General features: G+C 45.5%; 1 protein-coding gene across 2 annotated transcripts in view; it reads left to right on the top strand.

Annotated features, from left to right (window-relative positions):
* Positions 1-21,817, top strand: part of gnao1a (guanine nucleotide binding protein (G protein), alpha activating activity polypeptide O, a) — a 302,643-nt gene that overhangs the window by 173,986 nt on the left and 106,840 nt on the right. The gene's annotated exons all lie outside the window — the stretch shown is intronic.

Genomic DNA, 21,817 nt, shown 5'->3' with positions numbered 1-21,817 from the left:
ATCTCCAATTCACTTGGCCCAGAGAGCTATTGGAACTCATTAAGGGACAAAGGGATGTGGTATGGACGTGCAGGATCTTAAGTGTAATGAAAGTAGAAAACCGCAGGAGGGGAGATACGCTGATAGTGAAATGTTTCTTCGAAATAATTGTGTTCTCCCTGTTAGTAATCATGCAACACTGGGCTCTGTAAAGAACAAGACAAGAAAAGATTGAATAAAGAGGAGAAAATTACATAAAAATTGAAAAGTAGAAAACATAAAGGTGTTAATGAAGCCCATAAGTTGCTTTCTTTTCCTTGAAAGCACCAGTGATTGTCTTCCATTGCTGATCATGTCGCATTGCCATGGATGCAAAGAGCAAATGGGATCAGAATGAATGGGGTAAATGGGACAAAAATCTTCTTGGAAAATCTGTAGGAAAAATTGCCGGGTGATTTGGTATTTTATGGGTCACTTTGAAGCTCTTAGTGAGCTAACAAGATGATGAACTCATTGAGTGCACTCACCAAGATTACATATACACCATTTTGTACATGCAAACAACCGGCTGAAGATTGAAAATCTACTGTTCAAAACCAAGGCCACAATCACTTAAACACATAATTTAACTGAGGAGTATTTCATGGGTGAGGAAATTTATCAGCACAGCGAGTGAGGTGAAGACAAAATATAAGTTCCAAACAGATATAGAATTATGGTCGCAGTTTAAGTACTCAGATGTAGATTGCTGAGGGAAATTGATATATTCAAATTGCTCACAGGTAGATCAGAGTCTTGGAGAACTGGTTTAGGTACTGACACTACTACTACTACGTCGACTCAGGCCTAGGGGGTCGGGTGCTGACAAAGATGCTTCAAATACTGATGCATCAGGACTGCTCTTCCCAAGCATATCATGAAAACCAGCCTCCCCTCCAAGGACTCTTATCTACACTTCTCACTGCTTTGGTAAAGAAACCAATTTAATGAAAGATCTCCCCACCCACTCCAGACATTCATTTTTGTCCCCCCCTCCCCCCGCTGGGAAAAAGATACAAAAGCCTGAAAGCACATAGCACGAGACTCAAGGACAACTTCCGTGATACTGTTTTAAGACTATTGAAAGGTTCCCCTGGTATAAGATGGACTGCTGACCTACGACATTACTGTCTGCCCACACTGCCGTTTCACTGTAAATGCACCACTTTATTCTGCATTCTGCCTTTGAAGACCTGCGGGTTTATTATTTTTTAAGTATGTGGATGCCAGTGGGAAAAAAAGCAATTTTAATTGCTTCTCCTCTGAGGTGATAGTGCTGAACCACCTAGTCACAGAATCATAGTGCACTACAGCACAGGGACAGGGACAGGCACTTTGGCCCATCTATTGCTGCTGAACTGATATCCCTCCTTGAACTATTTCAGTCTCTAAGGTGGTGGGACTCCCTCAGTGCTGCTGGGGTCAGGATCTATACTCAGTAACAAAGAATGAACCGAGTATTAAGCCATGACCATTTGATTGCTGCATGGTTTTTAAAAAATTAAACATCATTGAATAACCAGACCCCTATTCACAAAGGTTATCTCTTTTTAACACATTTTATTACCTGGGCGAAGGTTTTATCAATATTCTTTGCCAGTGGTTTGCAGCATGGATGAAAAACGATAACATTTAACAATCATATTGCTGCTTGGACTTTCCTTGTTGGAGGTTGGCACGGCAGTGTAGGCTGAAGGGTCTGTACTGTGATGTACAGCTCAATGTTCTGGGAATCAGTTTTATACTGGACTTTATTGGATGTTCCTTGGTTATGGTGCGGTTACATGCTCCTCGGCAACATGAGGATGTCTATTGAAAGGCAGATTTAAACAGCTGGATTTGTGGAATAAGAAGGGTTTTTTTTCAACATTATATGTTCCAATTGGCATCTTACCAGGTACAAGGTGTTAAAAAATGTCTACAAATAACCACACAGACAGATGTGTCCAGCTCACAAGTTGCTATTGCAGCTGACGTCCAGGTGTAGGTCATAATTGTTTGGGTGCAGTACTGCTGCTTCAGTTTGCAATGACGAGCCTCATTAGAGGAGCCCAAGTGGCGTGCACAGTCTATTGCCTTGGTCTGAGATACTTGGCTGAGAAACCTGTGCTTCCTGCCAGATTAACGAGTGGTTGACAGAGTTCAGACACCAGCCTTTTTGATAATAATGTTAAAACGAACTGGAAGATTAATATGCACTCAGGCTATTTCAAGACATTTTTAATGGAGCTGACTAGACAGTGGTTAAAGGCAGCCCAAGGTAGTCATAACCAAAACATGGCCCCATTTTTAATGAATGGAGCCTTCAATACAGTGCAGCGGGTTGTAAATCACTGGCCCTGTAGAGCTGCATGGTGCCTGATGGTGTAATGACAGGCAAAATCAGAACATGGAGAGAAAAGTAACTATTGAGAAGTTCCGTAACTGTGTAGAGTGCTTTACAGCTCAATTGTGATTTGTAGTTATTGTGGTGACGTAGGAAGTATGATTGTCATTTATACAGAAGAGGATATGCAATCAGGAATCTGATAATGCCCAGGCAATGGTGCCAGTGAATATGCAAATAATGATGTGGCTCTAGCTGTGAAAGAATCAGCATCAGAGTTATGATCACTGACATACTGCATGTCATGAAAATTGTTGTTTTTCAGCAGTACAGTATAATACTATATATTGTAAGAAATATATATAATTAAAAATGTACTGCCAAAGAGAGCAAAATTAGTGAGGTAGTGTTCCTGAGTTCATGGTCCTTTCTGAAACCTGATGGTGGAGGGGAAGAAACTGTTCATAAAACGTTGAATGTGTGACTTTAGGCTTCTGTACCCCCTTCCTGATGGTCGTAATGAGAAGAGAGCATGTCCTTGTTGGTGGGGATCCTTAACGGCGGATGCCATGTTTATCAGACATCACCATTTGAAGATGTCCTTATGGTGGGGAGGCATGTGCCCATGATGGAGCTGGATGAGTTCACAACCTGCTGCAGCCTTTTCCGATCCTGTGCAGTGGTCCCAGTGAGATTCTCTCCAGCGTGCCTGGGAAACCCTTTAATGCGTTCACCAGTAGACCAGTAGTGACACTAGTAGGCTCTCCGTGCCACTCAACACTTCCTTTGTGATGGGAGAAGCAGCAGAAGGAGCCCTGTACATGCAGAAAGTGCCACCATCTAGATACTGTGTTCCTCTTGTACCACTAAAGGACAGCATTGTCCATGTCAGCTCAACAGGTTAAGAACATCAACGTCGATTGAAAAGAAGAGCAGCTAGTCAGTCAGGAGCAATCCTTGGTCATGTGACTCTGAAATTAACACGGGCAGGTTACCACCCCCTGGACAGGGTCAGGGCTAAGCCTTCTCCTTGCTGTGGAATGCCCTGATGACTTGTTCTTGTGCTTTTCGCTCTGAGAAAGGGAGGGGGATGATGATCATTTTCAGCTTGACTGATCATGTTAATAAGCACATACCTCATGTGGCCAATCAGCTATTTAGCCCTTATGCTGAAGCACTATTAAATTGGTATTTCATTCTCCCACTTATTGGGCCCTGAATCATTGGATTATTTTGTTTTCAGTAGAAATCCCTTTGTTTTTCCCATGGGTAACATTTTCCATAAGCTCTCTTCTCCTGGTCTTTTGCTGCTAGGAGATGGGCAATTGTCATGGCAACAAACTTTCCAAGATGCCTGGTGTCTCCCTGATTGGTGCATCTGTGCTGTGCAGCTTTCAGGTTAATTTTTATTATACTTCGAGATACAAAGACATGGCCTGATATGCTGGTTAATGTTTCTATGATTGTTAGGAAGACGATTTACAGGAGGCCAACAACTGCAGAAATTCCATATTTTTACCTCCTTCTACATGACAAATCGATTCAGGCAGTTCAGAGGAACTCCACGTCGATGGCTCAGCCTAGTACAGGCAGTGGATATTTCTACTCAGTTCTAATAAGGCTCTGTGTGTCCTGAAGATTAAACCCCTCATCCTGATAACCGTCTGTTTTTGCGGAGAGGCACTGAGTTCTGTGATGAGGTCAAGGCTGGGGGTGAGGGGGTGGTGTTTGAATGGCGTTGGTCAGGGTTAGAGGTGGGCAGCCGGTTGAACAGAGAGGATAGGATGGGGAGAGTGGAGTGGGTCTGGGGTTCCTGTCCCGGAGAGGCAAGTGAGGAGTATTGGTGAAGTGTGCAGGAGTTTGGGTCAGAACTGGGAACAAGGGCTCTTTTCCACATTGGGGATGTTGTTCTGGCTCCATTTGGCTTTGGATTTGGGAAGTGTTGACTGGAATTGACCATGGGTTCTGTCCCTGAGATTGGCATGTACAGCTAGTCAGAGTTGGGAACAAGATCTATCCCAGGCTGACTGTAGACGTTAGGAGAGGGAAACTAGAGGTCCATGAGCCAGCAATCAACAGAGGATCGGAGGTGGAGAGGGTCAGTAACTTTAAATTCCTGGGTGTCACTATCTCAGAGGACCTGTCCTGGACCCATCATACAAATATAGTTGCGTAGAAATCACAACAGAGCCTCTGCTTCCTCATGAGCCTATGGAGATTTGGCATGTCATTGAAACCTTGGCAAACACCTATAGATGTGTGGTGGAAAGTGTGCTGACTGGCTACATTATGGCCTGGTGTAGGAACACCAATGCCTTTGTGCAGAAAATCCTACAAAAGGTAGTGGATTCAGCCCAGTACATCACAGGTAAAACCCTCCCAACCATTGAGCACACTGACATGAAATGTTGCCATAGAGAAACAGTATCCATCATCAAAGATGCTCACCACCAGGCCATGCTCTTTCCTCACTGCTGTCATCGGGTAGAAGGTACAGGTGCCTCAGGACTCACACCACCAGGTTCAAGAACAGTTACTACCCCTCAACCATCAGGCTCTTTAATGAAAGGTGATAACTACACTCATTTAAGGACTCTTTTTTATGTTGTTGTTTCATGCTCGTTATTTATTGCTACTTATTTATTATCTGCATTTGCACAGTTTGCTTACTGTTTACAGTTCCCGATGTTTACAGATGCTGTTTCTGGTTACTGTCCTATAGATTTGCCCACAGAAAAAGAATCTCAGAGTGACATGTATGTACTCTGATGCTAAATTTTACTTTGAATTTTGAACTTTATTCAGGTCACTTTCTGTGTGCCATTTCAGCATCACTCTACTCTTCTGAAACATGCCGATGTGAGTTGGGTCACCCACCCCCTTTCAGACTCACCGGTCCCAATTCAGGTGGAGTCGCTGGGTGTGTGATAGGGCCAACAGGGTCATTAGAACCTTGCAGGGCTCAGGGTGAGTGTGCGGGGTCAGGCGGGTGGGACATTCTGTCTTGCATCAGGTCAAGAAGGTTTCTGTCTGGTACAAGGACATTGGAGTCTGTCTGCTCCTGAGGCAAAGGAAGTTGGGGTGGTGGTGTCCTGTCCATCAGTTGATAGACTTAATTGGAATGTTGAGCTGTTGGGAGGAGCTACCAGCTAGTCCCAGTCCCAGGAGAGAGCCCTCAGTCTCATGAATGAGAGAGCACAGTGGTCACATCTTTTTCCCAGTGTGGAAGTGTCAAATTCCACAGTGCGTAGGTTTAAGGTGAGGTACGGAAAGCTTTGAGGAGAGTTATGAGGCAAGTTTCTTCGTACAGGGAGTGGTAGTTGCCTGGGACACTCTGGCAGGAGAAGTGTTGAAAGCAAATATGAGAGCATTGTTTAAGAGGCATTGAAACGGGCAGGAAACGGAGGTACATGGACTATATGCAAGCAGATGGGGTTAGTTTAATTTGCCATCGTGTTCTGCACAGACATCATGGAATCATGTCTTACTGCCTGCTGGATCACCAAGGCCCCCACGAGCACCGTAGCTGTTCCACCTCCCTGTCTTCAGGGTGTCTTGCAAGAATACAAACTATGTAGGGGCAAAATGTGTGTGTGTATCTGGGAAGAACTGTTGAATGGAAGAGATACAAAGAGAAGGTTTACACAAGGAAGTAGGAACAGGAGGAGGCTGTTCAGTCCTTCAAACCTTCCCCACTATTCAATATGATCATAGCTGATGTACTCAGGCCTCAGTTCCTCTCTTGTGCCAGTTTCCCATAGCCCTCATTGCTCAATCTCGTAAAAAAAAAATCTATCTCCACTTTTAATACTTGACTATAATCTTGCCTTCACAACACTCTGGGGCAGAGGGTTCCAAAAAGAAAATTGTATGCACCTTCTTTGGAAGTGGCCAGCCCCTTATAACCATGTCCCTCTGGTGAGAACATCTCAACACCTACCCCACCATGCATCCTCAAAATCTTTTCTGTCTCAAGAATGTCACCCCACATTCTTGTGAACTCCAAGTTGAGAGGACAACCAGGCACAGGTATCCCGATGGAGGGTCATCAACTGTTCATTTCCCTCCACCTGAGCTGCTGAGTTCATACGATGGTAAGAACCACAGTGAGGAGGGGATTTTCCTTTGGAGGGCTGCAGAGATGCAATTGTTCCATCAGTGAATGGTACAAATCCTCTTATCTATATCATAAGGAAGGTGGTTGGCCAATCAACCCCTCAAGCCCGCCCCACCATAAGACATAGGAGCAGAATTAGACCATTCGGTCAGTCGAGTCTTCTCCCCCACTTCCTCATGGCTGATTTATTACCCCTCTCAAGTCCATTCTCCTGGCTTCTGCCCGTACTAATCAAGAACCTATCAACGTCCAGTTTAAATGTATCCAGTGATTGTCCTCCTCAGCCATCTGCGGCAATGAATTCCACAGATTCACCGCCCTCTGCTAATTAAATCCCTCATCATCTCTTGTAAAGGGATACTCTCTGGCAGCTGTTTTTTTAACACCTGGCACAGGTTTCAGATCTCCTTATTAGTAGTTTATAATAGTTGTAACAACAGCACAAACAAAAGCAGTAGATTAATCTGTTTGGCTGCACTGATTAAACTGAGTTGTCCATTAAATGCTTCACAATACCATTCTTAGTGGTAGATGCACTCACTGCTTGCTGCAGCTCGAGAGCAGGGCAATTCCGAGAATGTGGTGCAGGTGCAGGTGGAAAAGCAGCAGGTATGATACGAGGCTGCAGCAGTCTCTGGTTAAAGGGTCGTCACTGGGAATGAGCTCCTTCTCGGCAGCGGCCTCAGCCTCAGTTCCTCAGCTAACCGCCCTCTCGGAGTTCCTGGGGCTCTCCCATCAGCATGAGGCAGCACTAATTCAAATACAGTGGACACAAGCATACTTCAGAACCATTATCTGTCAGCTTTGAAAGCTGCATGAGACTTGTCAGTCGTCAGGCCTGTGGGGGATCTGTGGATGCAGCAGGCTATGCTGGTCACACTGATGCTGTGTGATGTGGAAGTGTTGTGGGCACACGCATAACCCTTCATCTCATTCTGCCTGTCCCATGGGATTTGCACCAAACTCTCCCCTCACTTAGCCAACTTTTAGCGGAGATCTTCCAGTCCCATTTGTGCAGTGCATGGTGCAGCCATCTCCTGCTGCAGTCCAGGGCTGTGTGTGGCCTTTCACTGGGTTGCCACTGTGCCGAGAGACAGTGATAGCCTGATAGAATTCGGACACATACACAGAAGAGTTGACACAGACACAAGTAGGTGAAATGGCCATTGTAAATTGTTCCCAATGTGTAGGTGAATGCTAAAATTTAAAAAGAAAATTTTAAAAGGGCAAGTTGTGGAGAGAATAAGATGGGATTGGTACAGTATTAATGGTCATTGTAAAACTGATGGGCTGAAGGGCCCCATTTCTCTCCCTCTCTCTCTCTCTCTCTTACACACACACACACACACACACACACACACAAAAACACACACTCACTCACACACACACACACTCACAGACAGACACACACACACACACACACACACAGACAGACATCCCACCCTGCAAAAACCCATTTCAGGGAGGAGGCACCATCAATTTGAGGGAGACTCCCTGAACTTCCAGGAGAGGTGGGATGTCTGCAATAGAGTAACTCCCGAGCAGCTGGCCAGCTAGTTTAAATAACGTTAGCAATGCTAATGAACGAATGACACCTGTTAAACTCACCTCAACATGTCTTTTACAGTCTTAACCCACCGTGGGCAATAGAAAAGTCACTGTTGCAAACAGTGCAGCGAGCAACACTGTCATTATTTTGACCCCTATTAGGCAGGGGTACACTTTAGTGTAGTCTGGGGTGACGTAGGTTTTATATTTTCTTTTTTTGGAACACTCTGCCATGGTGCACTCTCGTTCTCTCGTGGTCACTCTCGCACTTTCTCTTGCTCTTTCTCTTCTCGCTCTCAAAAAAATTGATTTCCGTGATATTGCATATAATTTGCGGGCATCAGGAGCCGCTATTAATGTGCGGGAGACTCCCGGAACTTCCAGGAGAGGTGGGATGTCTACACACACACACACACACACACACACACACATATGTCTGGTGCACTGAGACTAGCGTCAATACAACGGACTTTATAGGTACTAGCTTACTGCCCATTATGCCGCTGGGCAGCCGTGAAGGTCCTCCATCTCTGTTTGTACGTACCACCACACACAGACTTAGAAGGACCCTTCATTGTGTTTCCATAACACTTTTTTAACCAGTCAGGGTTGTTAGCCCTGAGCTGAACCCCTGAATCTGGGTTAGTCTGGCCTCTAGCCTTTGACCTATTTCACATGGGTGACCCTACCAAAAGCCAAAGCACAGGGCCCTGACTCCAGCCAATATGGCGCTCCAGGTCATTGAGACACAGAAGTCTCCAAACCCAACGACAAGGTTGTGGTCTGCTTGGGGGAGTTTCTCAGAAAACCACTGCAAAGTGATCCAGTGATCAAGCGGGCAGTGAGAGCTCATGTTTGGAGGCGGTGAGAGTCAAGTGTGTCCTCCCTGCAGAATTGCTGTCACCAGCTGTAGAAATCTTAATGCAGTTGGCAGACTGGTCAAGCAGCACACGTCCGCTCGGCCCAGAGTGTTTCGTACAGAGGGGAAAGCACCAACCTCATCGAGGTTTGCTGAATGATCTCCAGTCCCTCTGTGCTCATGGTGTGAGTGTTCATGCGTCCTTGCAAAGTGAATCCTGTTGACCATCAGCTGCATGGACCACATGGCTCTGCTACAGATGCACGAAGCCGGCTCCACGCCTCACCCAATAGACTGTACAGGTGGGTGCCCTTTCCTTGGGTCTCTCACTCCGGGTCTACCTCCGTGGCACAGCAAGTGGGGACAGGCCATTAAAGTGTTTACATTTGTGAAGCCCATTCTCTTGTACACACTGCTGTGGGTCCTGTGGGCGCTGGAACTTTGCAATTCTTTTCGCCAAGCACAAACTGTTTTAATGCACTTTCCAGTACTGAAGAATTTCTGGGCCACTCTGCTTGGGGTTTACTGGTAATGGCATCACCTGTGATATAGATTGAGATGCATAGAAGCTGGCAGCATGTGCCTGAGTCATGCTGAGCTGCGACAAGATTCTGCAATGACTTGGGGAATTGAAGAGAAAAGTTCCCAGTTCTTCCCTGTGGTTATTCAATGCTCTTCAATGATTAAATGACTATAGATATGGCCTCTTGTTAGTGCCAGGGACAGCAGCTACGAGCTCTGTTTTCTGCACATCCTGTCTTTAGTGCTGTTTTCTGAACAATATTCTTCTCATTCCTTGTATTATGCCCCAGATCCTAAAGGTTTTGCTGCCTACATGCACTTCCACAGCCAGCCACTAGGTGGGGCGAGAGTCGCCATGGAGTCTTGACCTTCTCTGTTGGGCAGGGTGAGTGAGGACTGAGGTTGTGGAGAACTGGCTTGTGAGCAGGCACATGGAGTTTGGAGAAGGTATTCTGCCACTGTACTCCGTCTTGTACTCCTTGTCTCCAACTTAGAATGGATTGTTAAAATGTCAAGCAGAGCTTCCAGCATTTTCAGAACTGGAACAACCTGGAGACATGAGGGACTGTAGATGCTCGAATCTAAAGCGAGGAGCAATCTGCTGGAGAAATCAATGGGTCAAGCAGATCTCTGAGGGGAAAGGAGTCATTCAACAGTCTCTAATAGAAAGCTAATCATTCTGCATCTGGAATAAACATTCTTTCAATTCAGGACTTGCAACCTCTGCAAAGCCCACTAATTTTACACATTTAATTAACTTTTATTGTGGCCAGTCTGTCCACATCTCTAAACTATGTGATTCTCTGAGCATTTCCCCTTCTTTTCCTTCCAAGACTAGGACATGATCGTGCTGACACTGCCAGCTTCCATTACTTGCTGCAGTTTCTTTGTGAACGAAGTAGGACACTATCGGCTGGCTACATGTTTAAAGAGGTTATCCCCAATGTATTTGTCAGGTAGTGAGCAGAGGCTGATCTGTTGTCCGATTCCCCTTCATTCCATTTCCCTACATTTCAGTTCATAGGACTGTGGCCAAAACATAATAGAACATAAGGCCAGAGGACAATAGGGAATTAAGGGTTATGGGGAAAAGGCAGGTAGGTGGAGATGAGTCCATGGTCAGATCAGCCATGATCTTATTGAATAGCGGAGGAGGCTCAACGGGCCAGATGGCCAACTCCTGCTCCTATTTTTTATGTTCTTATGACATGGGAGCAGAATTAGGCCATTCAGCCCTTCGAGTCTGCTCCACCATTCCACCACGGCTGATTTATTATCCCTCATAACCCATTCTCCTGCCTTCTCCCCATAACATTTGATGCCCCTACTAATCAAGAATCTATCAACCTCCATTTTGAATACTGTATACCCAATGTCTTGGCCTCCACAGCCACGTGTGACAAGGAATTCCACAGATTCACCACCCTCTGGTTAAAGAAATAATATCCAGAACATAGGAAATAAAACTAGGGGAGGGTATTCGGCCCCTCATGTGTCTTCCACCTTTCAGTAAAATCAGGGCTGATTATCTCCTGTACTAGCCCCATGACCAATTGACACATAAATATTTAACAATCTAGCAGCCTCTTTGTTGAATGCATTCCACAACTCTCTTGAGTAGAGAATTCCAAAAATTAACTTCCCTTTGGGGGCAGAAATGTCTTCTGATACACGTCCTGAATAAGTAGCCCTCTATTCTGAGACCAAGGCCTCTCATTGTCTGGAAAATATCTTCCATGCTTTCAATCAGTTGAACTGTGCAAGAGTTTTGCAAGTTTTAAATTGACTTCCTCTCTCACCACATTGAGACGGTGACCCCTGGTTGCCGAGAGCCCAGGAATCCACACTGTGAAGCCCAGAAGAAAACAAACTGTGCACATTTCAAGAGGTCACTGCTCATTCTTCTGAACTTGGTCTGCTTAACTTTTCTTTGTTCAGCTAACAAGCCAGCTGAGGATTTACACAATCATGATCTGACTCAGAATAGATCTAAGGTACACTCTGGAGCACCTCAGTCTGTTTGACTTGATATAATAGCTTTACTTGGTGCCTAGTCATCTGAGAGGTTCAGGAAACTATTGTGATCTCCGTTAGTACCTTGTTGAGCAATTTCTGCCTCATTGGAATGCGATGGGACAGATGCATGCTCACATAACATCATTCATAGCATAGGTACTTCTGACTGCTTTGGTCAATTAATTGTTGCAGGAGCTACGGCAGGCAAGTTGTGCGTGGAAAGATCCCACAGATCTTTAAGTGACAATGTCAATGGTGATATTTTGAGGAGCAGTATTGACCAAGGCATGGGAAGAAGCCTGGCATGCTCATGTCCTTGTGTACCCAACTGGAGAGCCAATTTAGGTCCTGGGCTCAGTGTTTTGTCAGTGAGACCCCATTAATCTTTGGACTGAAAGGCAAGAGTGCCATTACTGACAAAGCGCTGAGCCATGACTGTGGCGTTGCTGTCAGTGGGTCAGATGTTAGCTGCAGGCACAGCAGCCGGCTTTCAAACGGAGTTGCTGAGTGTGCATTGCAGTAAGGGGCTTATGCTCAGGCTGAGACAAGATCAGGTATCATTGTAGTGCACCAGAGTGTGAAACTGATTGGATTTACGTATATTACCAAGCTGGCTGTTACATAAACTCCAGCATTGGATCCTGGAAGATGATGTGTAATGACCTCGCTCTCCTTCAAAGGTACCTTTTGCTTCTTGTTGCTTCATTTGATCGAGTCCTTGTGAAAAATACCTCAGCATCATTCTGAGAGTAAGGTTTGCCTGAAACATAGATGGTCTGAAAGACTTGTCAACTTTCAAGAAGCTTTTGTGTCTGCAGACCCATGAAATCTGCACTTGTTTTTGGGCCTGTAGCTAATGGGTGGTCAGTGGAAGGAGGAAATTGGCGGGGGTAGAGGAAAGAGGGAAGGAATTGGAATTAATCCCAGGATTATGATCCTGTGAATGAAAGGGTTAACATATGTGGAGTGTTTGATGCCTCTGGGCCTGTACTCGCTAGACTGTAGAAGAGATCTCACTGAAACCTGTTGAATATTGAAAAGCCCAGATAGAGTGGACATGGAGGAGATGTTTTCTTATAGTGGGGCAGTTACGGATTGGGGGCAAAGCCTCAGAAATGAAGGAACCCCCTTTAGAACAGAGATGAGGGGAATTTCTTTAGCCAGGGAGTGGTGAATCTGTGGAATTCATTGCCACAGACGGCAGTGGAGGCCGAGTCATTGGGTATATTTAAAGTGGAGGATGATAGGTTTTTGAGTAGAAAGGGTGTAAAAGGTTATAGGGAGAAGGCAGAAGAATGTGGGTGAGAGGGATAACAAATCATCCATGGTGGAATTGTAGAGCAGACTCGATGGGTCGAATGGCATAATACTGCTCCTATGCTTTTGGTCTGAGGGAGTGCAGTGATGAATTAAATGTGAGGGGGCAGGGCTGGCATAGTGGTAAGGAGGTGAACGTCATGAGATTAGCAGAATGATGAATGGCCACGCAGTACAAGCTAGAAATCAGTCTACCAGTTAAATGACGGCTGTGGGGACGATGGCAGGTGGATATGATGTTACCAACAAGGAAGAAGGGTGGCTCAGAAATAATCTAAGCATCCTCATGGCCGGAGCAGGGTGTCGGATGATTTTTTTGGAGTTGATCAGGGCTATGGAGGAAGGGTGGCTCAATGCTTGAAGTGTACCCAGTAAAGCTGAGACATGAAGTCATAGAGCACTACAGCACAGAAACAGGCCCTTCAGCCCATCCAGTCTATACTGATCTCTCATTCTGGCTGGTTCCATCAACCCGCACCTGGACCATCACCCTCCATACCTCTCCCATCCATCTACCCATCCAAACCTCTCTTCAATGTTGAAATCAAACCTGCTTCCACCACTTCCACTGGAAGCTCATTCCACAGTCTCACCATCCTTTGAGTGAAGAAGTTATCCCTCATGTTACCCTTAAATATTTCACCTTTCACCCTTAACCCATGACCTGTAGTTCTAGTCTCACCCGACCTCAGTGGAAAAAGCCTGCTTGCATTTACTCTATCTACATGTAATTTTGTATCCTAAACACAAAATAATCTGCAGATACTGGCGTCAAAGCAACACTCACAATACGCTGGAAGAACTCAGCAGGTCGGGCAGCATCCGTGGAAACGATCAGTCGACGTTTCGGGCCGGAACCCTTCTTCAGGACCTAAGAGGGAAGGGGCAGATGCCCTATAAAGAAGGTGGGGTGAGGGTGGGAAGGAGAAGGCCGGTAGGTTCCAGGTGAAAAGCCAGTATGGGGAAAGATAAAGGGGTGGGGAGGGGAGGCAGGGAGGTGATAGGCAGGGAAGGTGAAGAAGGAATAGGGGAAAACACAATGGGTAGTAGAAGGAGGCAGAACCAAGAGGGAGGTGATAGGCAGCTGGGGGAGGGGGCAGAGTGAAATAGGGATAGGGGAAGGGAGGGGGAGAGAATTACCGGAAGTTGGAGAATTCTATGTTCATACCAAGGGGCTGGAGACTAATTTTGTATCCTACTGCCAAATCTTATGTTCCATGAAATGATGTCCTAACCTAATCAACCATTCCCTATAATTCATGTCCTCAATCCAAGGTTAGTTTTCCTTCTGGAAAAATAACTTTGGATTGCTCAGCACTGAAAGAAACAGCATTGTGTGCTTAAATTCCTAATGATAAACAGAAATTGTTGCCATTCCTGCTGCATTCATTTTCTGCTAAAAATATCAGTGTGGCCTTGTGGTCTACTCCCCTCATGACCAAGGTATAGCAAAACCTTCTGGATCATTGCCTGCTGCATGTCTCTCACTTTTCCTTCAAAGCCTTGACGCGTGATCTTAGCTGAAGAGAACTCTGACTTCCATGAAAAAATTGCTAGAATTTTTCTCAACTTTATTTCAGTAAGGGTAGGTGGTCCTAATCCCTGCAAAGAGCCAGCAGTCTGAGGAACTACCATTCATCACTGCGCTCTGCATTCTGTTCTGCTCAGTCTTCCATCCTCACAGCCATTGTGCTATTAAATTTTCCAATATGTCTGTTGTGTAACACACATCAAAGTTGCTGGTGAACACAGCAGGCCAGGCAGCATCTCTAGGAAGAGGTACAGTCGACGTTTCGGGCCGAGACCCTTCGTCAGGACTAACTGAAGGAAGAGTGAGTAAGAGATTTGAAAGTGGGAGGGGGAGGGATGGAGCCAAGAGCTGGACAAGAAGGGTCTCAGCCTGAAACAGCGACTGTACCTCTTCCTAGAGATGCTGCTTGGCCTGCTGCGTTCACCAGCAACTTTGATGTGTGTTGCTTGAATTTCCAGCATCTGCAGAATTCCCGATGTCTGTTGTGTGATAGTTTGTCACGTGTCTTTGGAAATTTTCTCGACAGCATTGATGACATGAGTCTCCATTCTGTTACATCATCACTTTAGTCAGACTCATTGCTCTTTTGCAGATCCTTGCTGGCTCTCATTGATTATCCCATACTATTCCAGCTCCTGATCAGTTCGCTGTGGCTTTTGAACAGCATGTGATGATTCAGATGCCATTGTCAAAGAACCATTGCCAAGTTGTAGTCAGAACCTCCCCTCCTTTCACCCTCACTTCACTCGGTAACACGCACAAAATGCCGCCAGAACTCAGCAGGTCAGACATCATCTATGAAGGGGAACAAACAGTCAATAATTTGGGCCTACACCCCTCATCAGGACTCAAACCTCCAGCATCTTGTGTGTGTTACTCTGGGTTTCCAACATCTTCACAGCCTCTTGTGTTTATGCTCCACACAGTAATTTTGGATGTGTCCAGACATAGTCCATTGGCACAGGTAGTGGAACTGCGGCCTCACATTGCCGGACACCCAGGTTCGATTCTAGCCTCTGGCCCTGAATGCTTGGAGTTTGTATGCTCTTCCTGAGGCTGCATACATCTTCCTCACGTGTTCTAGCTTCCTCCCAGGTGTGGGTTGGAAGGCTAATTAGCCATTATACATCTTCCCCTAGGTGAGCAGGGAGTTGGTGAGAATAGGGGAAGAATGAAATAGGGTTAATGCCGATGGGTGGGTGATGGTCAGAGCAGAACCTGTGGCCTATCGGGACTGTTTCCGTGCTGTGAAAAATTCAATGGCATCTCATTCCTTGTACAGATTTCACACTTGTGCTCATTTCCATGAATGTAGCTGTACCTTCCATATTAGTGTAGCATCCTCAGTAATAAGGTCTTGAATGGAGATTTGCCATCATTTGTACCCAGATGTCCGTGCTGTTACGACCCCACAGCCTCTGACACTGGAATAACCTTTGGAACGTATTCACAGTTTTGTTTATTTTTCTTGCCTAATTCTCAGTGACATATTATTGGGCTTCCTTTGGTATCTATTCCATAATGCAGCAGGTTTGGTCCTCCTGCTGTAATGATGTGCATATAACAGAAATGTGCAAGTATTAGCCAGGCTCTCTAAATATTTCATCATATCAATAATTTAATGACAAAATGCACAGGAGCCTCCTTGGTGGCCTGTAGAGTGCATCACCAATGAGGGTTGGTTGCTGTGGTTACCACACTATCATGTGATGAAGAATAAGGGTGGAAGCAGGGATGGGTGTTTCCATAGTTACAATGAAAAAAAAATGGTTGATTATGTCTTAAAGAGATAACCCAAAAGCATCATTAATTCTTACTCATCTTAGTGATATGGTAGCAGAGTAGGTCACACATCATACCTTGACCAATATTAAAGAAAGCAGCCAGTCAAAATTCAAACACATGATATGCCCCAGAATGAAAAAAATTAGTCCGTTTGTCCTGCTGGGGTTCCATCTCTGTTAAGATTCCTTTCGACGTTGAACATTCCTGAAGACAAATGCAGATGCAATGCAAAATACTGTACGTCATTCTTTTTTAAATACCTTTCAGTTTTAGCAAGCACTTACAGACTCACTGTCACTCAGCATGGAAACATGTCCTTCAGCCCAACACCTTCAACCTGTTTCTTTGCCTGGTTTCTCCATAGAAAAGAGGCAGTTAATCCAGTATCATCCATAGGTGTATGGGGTGTTCAGGGAGTGGAGCATCTCTGGTGAAGGAGTTTGTTGTGTCCATTCTGGGGCAGCTCGCTCACCTTTGATCCCCCCGTCACTTGTCTCTGTGCATGTGACAGGGGCCACACCCCAGTACACTGCTTTGACAGGTATGCTTAACCAGGTGAGAGTAGCCAAAGGGCTCCACCTGCTGGGACATGCGAAGTCATCTCCTGTGGACTGGGCAGGTAAGGTATCCAACGGCAAGGGAGGCGGTCCGGCAACACTTTGAAGGAGGCAAAGGCCACGACAAGGCACAGGTGTAGTCATGGTCATCCACTGCAACCAAGGGAGACCCCAGTTGTGACAACTGCTTGTATCACAGGACCTGGACTTCCAAGGTTGAGAGAGTGGAACGCCTGAATGCAACAGCTGACATCACTGGATATAATGGACAACCATTACGGATATAATGGATAACCATCTCCAGTAATGTCTCATAACTAAGTGCATGCTCTTTCTTCACAGTTTCACCACCAGCACACCCAGCACTAATGCTTGACATCTTTGCTGATGCTAGCTTGAATGGAGTCATAGATGGTGGGTTCATGTTTACCCCCAGTGTCAGAACACACCATCTCGTGCAACACTTCAGTACTGTAGTGGGGAGGGAATCCAGTTGCCCAGGCAGATCACTCTCAGGGTAGTAGCGAAGCTTCCTGAAATGGCAGGACTCTTATCTGAGAAGAAGTTGATTGACGGTTTGATTTCAACATTTAAGGGAAGTTTGGGTAAGCATGTGGATGGGGGGGTTATGGAGTGCTATGGACCAGGTGTAGTTGATGGGGCTAGGCACAATAACAGTCAGGCACAGACTGGATATGCCAAAGAGCCTGTTTCTTGTGCTGTTCTTCTCTCCATGACTAAGTTTCAAATCTCTAGACTTTTGAGAAGTAATCTTTTTAAACTGTACAGAATTCACAGGCACTGTACAAAACTTCCCCTAGCTGAAGAGTCTGGACTCACTGCCTTAAGATTAAAGGAAAGTCTTTTCGGATTGAGGTGAAATTTCTTCCAAGGGTGGGGAATCTTTGAAGCTCTTCACCTTGCCAGCCTGGGACAGCTCAGTCGAGAATTGCATCGAGACTGACGGATTCCTGGATATGAGAGGAATCAAGCACAGAAACAGAGTGTTGAACTAGACGATGTAATATTGAAGGGCATAGCAAGCTTGAAGGGCAGAGTGGCCTACATCCACTCCTATTTCTGATGCTGAGGCTTCATAAGACATTGGTCAGACCACATATGGCGTATTGTGAAGAATGTGTTGGCATTGGAGAGGGTCTAGAGCAGTGGTCCCCAACCACCTGGCAGTGGACCAGTACCAGGCCGCAAAGATGTGCTGCCGGGATACGATATGATTTGGCGATATGAAATGATATGAGTCAGCTGCACCTTTCCTCATTCCCTGTCATTCACTGTTGAACTTGAACACCCCCCCTCCCCCAGTCGGCTGGTCCGCAAGAATATTGTCAATATTAAACCAGTCCGTGGTGCGCAAAAGGTTGGGGACCCTGGTCTAGAGAACATTCACAAGAGGGTTCACAAGAATGATCCCAGAAATGAAAGGGTTAATGTATGAGGAGCATTTGTTGGCACTGGGTCTGTACTTGCTAGAGCTTAGAAGAATGAGATGGGATCTCATTGAAACCTTTAAAATACTGAAAGGCCTAGATAAAGTGGACGGGAAGAGGATGTTTTCCATAGTTGAGGAGTCTAGGATCAGAGGGCACAGCCTCAGAATACAAGGATGTCCCTTCAGAACAGAGATGAAGAGGAATTTCTTTAGCCAGAGGATGGTGAATCTGTGGAATTCATTGCCACAAGTGGCTGTGGAGGCCAATTTGTTGGGCATAGTTAAAATGGAGGTTGATTAGTAAGGGCATCAAAGGTTACGGGGAGAAGGCAGGAGAATGGAGTTGAGAGGGATAAAAGATCAGCCATGATGGAATGGAGGAGCAGCCTTGATGAGTTGAATAGTCTAATTCTGCTCCTGTTTTATTGCCTTATTGTTCTACTGTATCAGTTCCTCATTATCATTGAGCAAGCTGCCAAAACTCTCCAAGTCACAGCAGTGAAATGCTTTGTTTTTTGAGGGGTCAGCAACCAACGAAGTCTGAGGATGTGCTGGGGGCAGCTGAAGTTTTTGGGCATGTGACTGACAATGAATGGTGTGCAGTCTTCCAACTCGGGTAATGTGTGCTACTTCCTGAGACTGTCTGGACTAGTCATAGTCATAGTCATACTTTATGGATCCCGGGGGAAATTGGTTTTCGTTACAGTTGCACCATAAATAATAAATAGTAATAAAACCATAAATAGTTAAATAGTAATATGTAAATTATGAAATAAGTCCAGGACCAGCCTATCGGCTCAGGGTGTCTGACCCTCCAAGGGAGGAGTTGTAAAGTTTGCTGGCCACAGGCAGGAATGACTTCCTATGACGCTCAGTGTTGCATCTCGGTGGAATGAGTCTCTGGCTGAATGTACTCCTGTGCCCAACCAGTGCATTATGTAGCGGATGGGAGACATTGACCAAGATGGCATGCAACTTAGACAGCATCCTCTTTTCAGACACCACCGTCAGAGAGTCCAGTTCCATCCCCACAACATCACTGGCCTTACGAATGAGTTTGTTGATCCTGTTGGTGGTCTGCTACCCTCAGCCTGCTGTCCCAGCACACAACAGCAAACATGATCCTCTAAACAGAAGCAAGGGGATTCAATCACTGAAGCAGGCATTATGTAATTCCCAAAATCTTTTGTGCATGTCGGCAATTCCAATGGTGCTTGTTATGTATGTGCGGAGCAAGAACCAGAATGGAGTAGCAGGATTAAATGTTTTTACTGAGTCGTGTTACCCAGTGTACTGGCTCTCTGAGACACAAACATACACATTTGAAAGGCCGTATGAAAAGAGAGCGCCTCTCGAGCTCGATTCACCACAAGTTCATTCAGCTGCATGCACATATTTCCCACATTCTCGCAGTCGATCCAACACAGTTCACAGCTTTGCTTTTGGGGGCTGGGGAAGAATATCAAATGAGGGATATAGCTTCCAGATAAAATGCCAGTCAGTTAAAGCCAAGGCACAGACAACCTTCTTTTGGCAAAAAGGTAGTGAGTCTCTAGAATTCTCTTCTTCATCGAGGTGAAATCATTACTTAAAGAACAAGTAGGTAAACTTTTGAAAGATTGGGGGATTGAGGACTGTGAAGGCCTAGCAGAGAGAAGCAGCTGAGGCCTGAGGTAAATCAGCCACGGTGATTCAATGGTGGGAAAGACTTGAAGGGTTGAGGGGCCTGCTCCTGATCCTATTTTCTTGTGTTTGTTATGTATCATGCTGGAAACCCTTCACCATCTGTTCACTGTGACCAGCTTTAGGCTGGTCATCAGGGGGATGTTAGCCGTGATCCATTACTTCAGCCTTATCTGTTGCCCAGCAAGCACCTAGCATTTTGGTACTTGTGAAGGAATAGCCACTTGGCATGACAAGACCTCTTTTCAGAAGGCATCAATGTTCTAGTACTTTGCAGAACGCTTTTCAGACAGACTCATCTCTGCATTTCAGCTTAATTTTTGTCCAGAGCTGCTGATTATTCCAGAATGAACAGTAAACACTGGAAACATGCAGCAGCACACAGGAAAAAAGAAACAGTTAATGTTTCAGGTTGAACACCCTTTTTCATACGAGGGAAAGAGGAAAAAAAACAGATAGTTTAAATTGCAGAGAAGGTGGATGAAGAGAAGAGTAGAACAAATGGAATAACTATGATAGGATGAGGCCTGGGTTGCCATGGAGATGGGCTGATAGTGATGCTATTCCAAGCCTCCATTACAATATAGCTCAAAGACAGTGCCACTGTAAGTTCTTCCAGGTGTCAGTCCAGGATCGAGTGGTATTCTCAGTCTTGGCAGCCTGTCCAGTGCTCTGTTTCCGTCCCCTGAAGCTAAAGCATTAATAAGGCTGCATTCCCATGGAGCACGATGACAGTCATCTAGCTCTTTCCTTCAGGCTTTGCACCACTTGATATGGCGCAGGTATTTTGCTGCCAGTGTTGCCTGTCAACACTCTCTCATGTAATATTCTTCTATTATTTTTCACTTTTGCGGAAATTCTGAGATAAGACATACAAACCTTGTGAGAAATAAAACTGGAAATGAGCTGAACTGCAGCAATAAAAATGTCAGTATAACTGAGGGCTCTCACAGATATATAGAGAATGCATCATTAAAGTCAGTTAAGTTGTAGACCAAAATAACATTTTTTAACAACATGAATACCACTAAAATGCAGATCCTGACATCTTATTAAATGGCCTCACAGCGATCATATATTTGCAACACGCTGGAGGAACTCAGCAGGTCAGGCAGCATCCGTGGAAAAGATCGGTCGACGTTTCGGGCCAGAACCCTTCATCAGGACTGTAGGGGGAAGGGGCAGAGGCCCTATAAAGAAGGTGGGGGGAGGGTGGGAAGGAGAAGGCTGGTACCACCTTCTAAGAGGTCTAATTGCAGTGAGTTAGCACTCTCATCAGTGAGGTTAATGCCAGGAGGATAGTCTGGTAAGCGGGAGGTGAGGAGGCATCACAGGAAGAATTGCATCGGAATTGGCTCCAGCTGGGGGAACGGAACGCCCACTCGGCAATAAACCTTGTGTGGAAACAAGCCCTTTGGCTCAACTCGCCCATGCCACACACACACACGCACACACCAACAAAGACAGAAAGATACACACACACACTCACACACACACACACACACCAACAAAGACAGAAAGATACACACACACACACACACACACACACACACACATAAAGACAGAAAGATACACACACACACACTCACACACACACACACACACACACACAGACACACACCAACAAAGACAGAAAGATACACACACACTCACACATAAAGACAGAAAGATACACACACACACACACACACACACAGTGCTTGAACAATTGGCATTTAAAAATTCTGCATCCAATGTGATTATCAGTATGCTTTTAAATCAAGCAGCCTTCTGTGGTTTGGGGCCAAAGTGGGAATCATAGAAGGATGCGGCACAGAAGAATCCCCTTTGGGCCATTATTCCTGTGCTAACTCTCTGAAAGACCAATCCAATTGGTAACACTCCCCTGCAATCTCCCTGTAGTCCAGCATTTCATTTCCTTTTGATAGAAATCCCATCTCCTATTGAATCTTCCTCCGCCACACATCGGGATCAGAAAATGATGCCAAGTGAAGAATTGCCTGCCCCCCACCCCAGCCCCATCACTTGTGTTTTTGCCAATGGAACACCCTCTGTTCACCAACCCATCCGTCACCATAAACACTGTCA

This window comes from Mobula hypostoma, chromosome 14, assembly GCF_963921235.1.
Source record: "Mobula hypostoma chromosome 14, sMobHyp1.1, whole genome shotgun sequence".
Lineage (NCBI taxonomy): Eukaryota > Metazoa > Chordata > Chondrichthyes > Myliobatiformes > Myliobatidae > Mobula > Mobula hypostoma.
Note: the sequence above shows the minus strand (reverse complement) of the source record. Positions and strands in the feature narration are given on the sequence as shown.